Source organism: Gorilla gorilla, chromosome X (assembly GCF_029281585.2).
Source record: "Gorilla gorilla gorilla isolate KB3781 chromosome X, NHGRI_mGorGor1-v2.1_pri, whole genome shotgun sequence".
Classification (NCBI taxonomy): Eukaryota; Metazoa; Chordata; class Mammalia; order Primates; family Hominidae; genus Gorilla; species Gorilla gorilla.
Window position 1 is genome coordinate 114,106,366 of NC_073247.2, and position 9,587 is coordinate 114,115,952.

The following is a 9,587-nucleotide window of genomic DNA, read 5'->3' on the forward strand; positions in this document are numbered from 1 at the left end:
GAATCTGGCTTGCCTTCATGGGTAATTTTGTCAGTAAATCCTCATGAGAAAGGACGCACGCTCCTTCCAGAGATTGGCCTTGAGAGACAGTGGGACTCTGTCAGATGCTCGACCTGGAGGCCCACAGAAGCAGGCATGTTACCTTGGCACACCAGGGGCTTCCATCCACCGTCCCGACCCCTCCCTTTCCCAAAGGTGCACTTTTCGAGGAGTCGTCTCAGGGTAGCACCTGCGGCGGGGGGTGGCGGGGGAGGGGGATACTCAGCCCATCTACCCGGCACACTCCTCAGAGAGCTGACACCGGGTGCTCCATGTCCATGTTCTTGAAGGGGATCAGCCATTTATTTTCACTTCTAAACAAACAGCGGTAGCACAGAATCTCACCTTATGGTCAGTTCTCAACAACTGGCATTTAGCAGTTCCTAATTGCAGGCAAGAGTTGAACGAAACGTTTGCACAATTTATTGTCCACACTCCTGTGATGCTTGCACGTTAGACAATCAGCTGGCATACTTTTCGAAATTAAAATAATAGTAGTGTGACGTTTTCAAGTCACAGTCCTATAAATGGTGACATAGGAGAAGTACCACCAGTTTACAAATTATGCCTCCACTTTCGTGTTTGGCATACGTTACTTCCTACCACTTGCCACCTTCCTACCACTTGCCACTTTTCAGTTCTTTATGTACATGTACATTAGGGATCCATATATTGGAGTGTGGATTTCATAAAACTAGGAACTAAGGGGATAGTTGCCATTACAAAAAGAATATGCCAACCTTGTTCTTCCCTGTAGTGCCTCAATAGTCAAAGACAAGCTCCTATACCTCTCTAAGCCTTGGTCCTCTCACCCAAGGAGCAGAGACTACAATGTGTGCTTCTCAGCCTCATCGTGTAGCCTACAGATGGCCTCACATGTTACCCATCAACCACAGTGTCTGTTCAGCTCAGGCTCTCAGAGCTACCAGGGCTCCTTTGTGGACAGGAACCATGGAACCCATCACATGGCCCCTCTGCTTCCTCTCTCTACATCATCAGGCTTCCACAGCCTGGACCTCCTTCCCTAGCCAGCTCTGACGTCCTGGTCTTCCAGTCACTCATCCTCCTGCCAATTCCCACGATTTCCTGTGGTCCTATCCTCCCAGCACATGCTAACTCTGACACCTGAACTCACTCTCTCATCTCTCGTGCGCTCTACCTCTATACACACACACACACACACGCACACACACACACACACACACACACACACATCATCTGCAAATGGTCCATTAGGACACAATCTTGGAAGTTTAAATGGTGAGGCAAAGTGTATGCTTCCCAAGATTATTTCTGAAGTTGGAGGGAGGAGACAAGAGTACTCACATACATTGCTTCCGAGCATGTAAATTGACGTAGCCGTTTTTTAGAATCATTGAGAACAATTCAGTCATAAATAATTGAATAAATATATATGTGCACATAAATATGTATGCACACTTTTTATATAAGAGAAATCATAATGCAGATGCAGTTTAATATCCGTTTCATTTTAGTTAACAAAGTCATTAACATAAAGCTATGCATGTCATCATGCTATAATTTTATGTAGATCTGCAGTGATGACTTTCTTTTATTCTTGACATTGTTCATTTATGTGCTAATTGTGTGGAGTGTGGAGGGGAAACTTTGATTAGGACAGAAAGGAGCATACGGCAGCCACAGCCAGGAGAGTCCATCCACAACTGCTCTGTTCTTTTCCTTGGGCCTTGGCACACTCTCCTTAGGGATAGGGTGGCAGGGAGGCTGGGGCTGTGGAATTCATAAGGGCTCATCCCTGAGAAGAGGCATTATTTCCCATATGTCACTTGTTTTCCTGCCCATTGCATATGATGGCATCAAGTTTATAGACACCTCCAACAGGGTGTACTTTTTTTTAGAGTTGGGGTCTCATTATGTTGCCCAGGCTGGACTCTTAACTCCTGGGTGCAAACTCCTGGGCTCAGGCAGTCCTTCAGCCTCAGCCTCAAGAGTAGCTGGGATTACAGTCACCCAGCAAAGTTGCACTTCTTACAAAGGTTTCTGGTGTGGGCGGGTGGTGGACCCCTCCCTGTCTTCATCAGAGCACAGGAACCTCCATGTGGAAGGAGTCCAGAAGCAACTGCAGGAACACCAGGGTGAGTGGCCTCGATGATGCCCTTTTCTATCCCTCATCTCCAAGTAAATTTTGTGCCTTCCATCAGAATACCTCTGGCTCCTGTGTATTAGTCTGCACTCCTAATAGTTTGTCCCAGAACTTGCCTCCAACTGATTCCCGTACCCCGGGGTTCCTGCCTATAGCTCCTGCCCTCAACCCTACTGCATAACTGCTGCTGATCTTTGCAAACATGGATTCCATTCATCCTAGTTGTCTGCTCATGAGGCCTTAATGGCATCATTCCATTAATGATCTCAGAATTCCCCTCCATACAGCACTCCTTATGATCCCACCCTCCTGTTACCCCTGTGCTGGAGAAAGCCAGTGGTTGGATATGAACCCTTCTCCCCTTCAATGGCCACATCCAAGAGCACGAACCTAGATATTTGGTCCAACATTATTCCAAATGCCTTCCACTATTCTAAAAATACCTTCTGTGAAGGTATTTTTAGATGAGATTGCCATTTAGATCTGTAGACTTTGAGTAAAGCAGATTACCCTGCACAATGTGGGTTGGCCTTATCCAATCAGTTGAAGGCCTTCAGGAGTAAAAAGATTTACCTGCCTTGAGGAAGAGGGAATTCTGCCAGCAAAATGCCTTCAGACTTGAACTGCAGCTCTTCATTGGGTCTCCAGCCTGCCAGCCTTCCCTGCATGCTTTCCAGGCTCCACGTTCACGGGAGCCAATTTCTAAAAAAGTGCACACACACACACACAAACGAGACACACACACAAACGAGACACACACACACACACACACACCTTGTTGGTTCTGTTTCTTGGTAGATCCCTAATATACCAGGTAATGCTGAAGCTACTATTTCATGGATCACTCTTTGAGTAGCAAGAAACTAGAGAATATCTGGCATGTCTGTACATGGCCTCATCTGTAATCGTGGTACCTTCAGCATTGTCTGTGAGAGCAAAGCTGTAGGAAAAACAAAAATGTTCATTACCATTAGTCCAAAAAAATACATTGTGGCTCATTCTTCTATTGGAATATTCTATAACCATGAAAATAAATACCGTAGACCTATAAGAATCAGACCATATATTCGTATGAGAAACGTAATTTCAGATCATGGTTATAAGGAGAATAAAGACACCTACAGTATGAAAATATATGCATACAACATATATATAATACTTTAAGAATGCTTTTATTCACGATAAAATTATGAAAAAATTTATGGAGAATATAAACACCACGTTCTGGTTATGAGTTACATCTGAGGAGTAAAGGAAGGACAAGTGAAATGAGGGGATGGGCTCAAACATTCGTCAAGTTTATTGCTTAACCTGGTTAGTGGATACACAAGTGTTCATTTTATAGCTCTCTATAACATTTTGCATATTTGATATGTTGGATTAGTAACAAAAATTTTAGAAGCTGAAGGTTTATTCTACCATAAACGTATACTCATTTTACCAAATGATTAAAATACAGTTAATTATAGAGATGAAAATATCAATAACTAACGATCCCATCATCGCTGGAAAAAGAACTGTTAACATTTTCCTGAACTTCATTCCCTTATTTTTTGTTTGCTTGCCCACGTGCAAATGTACTGCATTGACATTTCATAGAACTGTGATATATACGCAGTTTTATGCTGTATTGTTTTGTTGATGTTTTAATTAATATTAAATAATTTGCTATGGGGAAAGTATCGAACTTCAATTTCTATCAAACCGTATATACATGCACCTGTCTCATTTCTAGAACCATGCATCTGAATGCACGGATTGGAAATGTCAAATCTGTCTTATACTAAATAATGTTACATATCTCAGACTGCTCCTGAGCTTTTTACAGTCCCCCTTTAAACTGTATGTCAACCAGTTTGTTCCCAACAAAGATGAAGGTGCAGCACCACAGAACAATTACGTTGCCTGGCAATGCAAACCCCATTCACACGACTCTCCTTTTGGATGGTTGGGAGGAGTAACAATAAAGACAATGAATGATGCAAATGCGTATTCATCACTAGAAGATGCTGGGCATTTGATATGGTTTGTCTCTGTGTCCCCCCACACAAATCTCATGTCAAATTACAATCCCCAAGTTTCAGGGAAGGGGCCTGGTGGGAGGTGATTGAATCAAGGTAGCAGATTTCCCCCTTGCTGTTCTTGTGATAGTGAGTTCTCATAAGATCTGATGGTTTAAAAGTGTGGCACTTTCCTCCCTCTCTCTCTCTCTCTCTCTCTCTCTCTCTCTCTCTCTCTCTCCGTCTCCCTCCTGCCACTATGTAAGTTGTGCCTTACTTCCCCTTTGCCTTCTGCTATAATTGTAAGTTTTCTGAGGCCTCCCCAGCCGTGCATCCCGTACAGCCTACAGAACTGTGAGTCGATTAAACCTCTTTTCCTTATAAATTGCCCAGTCTCGCGTAGTTCTTTACAGCAATGTGAAAATGGACTAATATATCATTGCTCTGCTTGCTTTCAATGCAGTGATCCATTTAATCCTCATGTCATCTTTAAGGGGCAAGTACCATCCCAATTCCCATATAGCCCAAGAAGAAAGGTGAACTCCGGAGAGAGAAATTGCTTCCTCGAGATTAAGTGCCTCTCAACTAAAGGACAAATCCACATGTATCTCACTCTACAAACTCCACGCCCACAACCACTGTTTCTGTATTGCGTCTTCTTCTCTGTTAGAGCTGAGGCCAGCACAGGACGAGGGACTCACCCAAGGTCCTCTGGTTCACCATGGGTGCCAATATTGCTTTATTCTCATTTATGCTCTTTTTTAAAGACTTGGTGGGAAATGCTCCTCTGGCATCAAACTAGAAAGGAAATAAGAAGATTGGAAATCACCTGAAATAAAAGCAAATTATTTTCTTCTCCTTCTTAAAATTCCTTGCTTTTCCCAAGACACGGAAATGACACCCAAAACTCATACATGAGGTAAATATCTGTATATTTCTCTTTTCTGGCTATTATTTCCAGGTGTTCTCTAAGATAGATATGCTCTATAGTTTATTTGAAAGACATCTCTCTTATGGGAGGAAGTGAAATGGGCAGTATTAATGTTTTTCCAAGTCTTACAATGTGCCAGGCATTTCTATAGGGTTTCTCCTTTTTTCCCCACCAGAGCTCTCTGAGGAAGGTAACATTCCCACTTTACAGATGATCAAGGATAGACCCACAGAACACTATACTTTTTCAGGGTCACACATCAAGTCATGAGCAGGAATGGGCTTCTCTCTCTTGCCTGCCTCACAATACCCCCGTTAGCCTCCCTTTCAGATGATGGGCTTCCAAAGCTTAGGGAGTGATTGTTTTAAGCTGTCCTAGAATTGTATCCACATGGGTACTCCCTCAACATGATATTCAGTATAGGAATAAAAACCTTGTGCCAGAAACCTGGGTGTAGGAGCCACATGGTTGAGCTGGTCCCTGAGGTGTTAAGCAAGGCTTACATGAAAACGGAGTTGTTGCTCTCTCTGGAAGGTGGCCTGAAAAAAATTACTGACGTTTGCACAAGGATTTTAATCCACAGGTAATTTATCTAATTGAATTCTTACAGCTATTCAAGTTACTGTTCATTGTTGATATTATTCAGATCAGGGTACAGGGGTTATGGGAAGTTAAGCAACTTTCCCTAGAGAAATAAACTTGTAAATTAATGTCCAGGAACTCAAAACCTATAATTACACAGAGTACCATTATTTTTCTGCTCCGTTATCTGCGAAGACAATCAATGAACCTAAGTGTGTTGTTTAGGGTTTCTTGTTAACAATGAGCATTACTGCTTTCTCTCTCTCTCTCTCTCTCTCTCTCTCTCTCTCTCTCTCTCTCCTCTCTCTCCTCTCTCTCCTCTCTCTCCTCTCTCTCCTCTCTCTCCTCTCTCTCCTCTCTCTCCTCTCTCTCCTCTCTCTCTCCTCTCTCCACAATGTTTCAGTTAACGATGGACCACATATATGACAGTAGTTCTATCAGATTATCATAGAGCTGCCCTATACAGGTGACTATTTTGCATCTTTTATACCATATTTTTATTGAACCTCTTCTATGTTTAGATACACAAATACTTAGCATTGTGTTACCATTGCTTAAAGTATTCAGTACAGTAACATGCTGTACAGGTTTGTAGCCTAGGAGGAATAGGCTATAGCATATAGCCTACGCGTGTAGTAGGCTATGCCATCTAGTTTTGTGCAAGTACACGCTATGATGTTCACACTTTTACAGGATCTTTGGGGTGTCACTTTTCTGGCCGGAAACCTCTGTGGCCTGTGGCATCTTTGCTTGAGTTTTTCTTGGGCCCACTGGGCTCATTCCACCCACTCGACCTGGCAGGCGGCGCTCAGCTCATGCTACCGGCCTGGATCACACGCCTGCCACGGGAGACTGCACGGAGCAGCGAGGGGTGTGTGAGCAAGTGTGTTGTCCAACCACTGCACAGTCAGAAATGCCGGCTGCTGCAGCGGGTGGGGAGCTCCAGGTGCCAGCATGGGTGCCAGCTCTCCACTGGGCTGCCACTTGACCAGGTGCGCCACGGCTTCCACAGTTGGCACCAGGGAACGCTGTGGTGCCTCGAAGCTTGGAGACGCCAGGAACTGCAGTGCCTCAAAGACAGAGTCACAGCCCTGGCTCAGTGAGCTCCTCAGTCTGGGCTCCCAAACGGCCGCAGCTCTTCTTTCCTTCTCTTCGCCTGCAACATGATGAGCAAGGGGCATGCCTCAGCCCTGTTTGTGTTACAGATCCTTTAGCCTCATTCAGTGGGTCCTGAGTTCTTATCCTGTGCCCAGGAAGAATAAGGTATGCAGACAAGTGGAGGGTGGGCAAGACGAAGAGGAGCGTTATTGAGCAATAGAACAGCTCAGAGGATACCCGAAGGGGGCAGCTCGTTTCTGCACCCAGGGTGTCTCAATGACTGTTCGGCTGCTAGCATGGAGGGTAGCTTCTCTCTGCTAGGCAAGTCAACCCGACAAGTGTTCAGCTATCAGCAGTGAGGGTAGCTCCTCTCTGCAGCTGGTCATCCCATCATCTGCACAGCTCTCAGCAGAGAGGAGGCCCTAGAGAGTGGGTGGCTCTTCTCTGCAGGCAGGTCATCCCATCATCTCCCCATTGTCTCTTCATCGTCTCTGCAGCTCTCAGCGGAGAGGAGGCCCTAGAGTGGGTTGCTCCTCTCCGCAGCTGGTCGTCCCAACGTCTGCTCAGCTCTGGCTTATCCCAGGGCTTTTATGGGCCTCAGAGGGGAGGAAGTGCATGCCAGTTGCTCCATGGGTGGCCATGGGCAGGCCCAGAAAGGGCACCACAAGTTCCCACTCCAGTCCAAAGGACTGGCAGCCCGACCCCAGCCCAAGTCTGGTCCCGCTCTGGTCCATGGGACTGGCAGCCCAGACTTTGGGCACCGACGAGCATAGGAGGGAAGTCAAGGGGTGGCTGAGGACAGCTCAGTGCTGGCCCGCAGGGTGCCCCTTGGCACCTACAGCCTGGGCAACATGAACGGCAGCAGGAGGCAGACAGGTTCCTGGGCAGAAAGGCGTGGGTCCCCGGTCAGGGACTACAGATTTATCTGAGTTTTAGCCACTCCGCATGTAACCAGGCAAAAAGCCATAAAAGCAGGCGCCCAGAAACATTTCCTCGTCCAAATGTCAACTTCTCTCCAATCTCTGCTTGCTTTCAATCTTTCTCAAGTGCTTTAAAATAATGAACAGTAAATGTTAATTATTCTATGACACAGTTACAGAAAATAAGCACCACTAAATCTTAGTATGAAGCAACAAGAACGCAGAAATGTCATTATTATCAAAATGTATACATCATAGAGTACTCTAAGCAAACCATGATATAAAAACATGTACTATGATAATCTCATAAATATTGTAAGGAGACAAATAGGTACTAATGGGAAATTGTTTTTAAAAAAAGCTTTATTGACACATAATGATTACACACATTCATGGGGTACATGTGATATTTTGGTACGTACGTATAATGTGTAATGATCTAATTAGGGTATTTAAAATATCCATTGCCTTGAACATTTATAATTTCTCTGTGTTGGGAGTATTTCAAATCTTCTAGCTATTTTGAAATATACAATAAATTGTTAACTATAGTCAGCCTACTGTGCAATCAAAAGAGTATGGAGGTTTCTCAAACAATGAAACATAGAACTACCATATGATCCAGCAATCACACTACTGGGCATTTATCCAAAGGAAAGGAAATTGGTATATCAAAGGGACACCTGCACCCCTATGTTTATTGCAGCACTATTCACAATAGCCAAGATAGGGAATCAACTTAAGTGCCCATCAGCTGACGAATGGATAAACAAAATGTGGCATATATGCACAATGGAATACCACTGGTTAAAGGGTACAAACACACAGTTAGATATAAGGAATAAGTTCTAGTGTCCTCAAGTGCTTTTAGATAGTTATTTAAGTTGTTTCCCAGGGTTTATAATTGCTAGCTATGGGAGGTTTGGTTCAATGTGACTTACTTTGCCATTACTGGAAGTAAAACATGTACTCTGCCTTTAATTATGAAAAGAATGAGGCATTGACTTTCTTGCCTGAAGAGGTTGAATGCAATTTAATTGTGAAAGTGAGGGATGTCTACCTCAGTCGAAATGGAGAATGCAAATAGGGATGAATTCCTTAGTTACCATAGGCAAAAAAGGTTTCATGTGTAGATCTATATATTTAGAAAAGTGAAACATTAATTTAAATAAATCATGTTCTTACCAGAATGCCTTAATTCGAAATATGTGAGCTCTTATAACAAATTATTGGAATTGACTTTCCTCCATAGCATACAGTGTCTTAAACCATAGCATGTTCCCTTCAGCTACACTCTCAGCTGAAATAACTTTGCATGTGTGTGTATACACACATACGTATGTGTCAGGTATGAACATATAATAAATATATAGAGATATATTTTCAAAGGAAAATGTAATCTTATCATAACATCTCTTTGCAACATGCCTTTTTCACATAACAGCATATTTTCCAAGTAATGGAACACATTTATAACATGTTATTTTTTTGGTTTGCTTCACAAACAGGCTTATCCTGTGTTTTCAAAAATATTATTTTGTTTACTTTACCTGGTTATAAAATTAATGTAAATTTTCTGCCCAAAACAAGTAATTGTTTTGTATTTTCCTTTTCCTCTATCTATGTTATGGTATTAATTCAGTTATATAAATTATAAATCAACATATACTTTTTTTGTGTGTGTGTGTGTGTATATATATATACATATATATATACACACACACACACACAAGGAAAGAAAATGTTTCTAAATTTTAACTTTGTTTATCAGTAGGTGTCATCAACCCTAAACAACAGCTAATGTCCTTTCTGTCTCTATGGCTATGCTTATTCTGGACGTGTCATACAAATGGAATCATACAGTATGTGACCTTTTGCATCTGACTTATTTT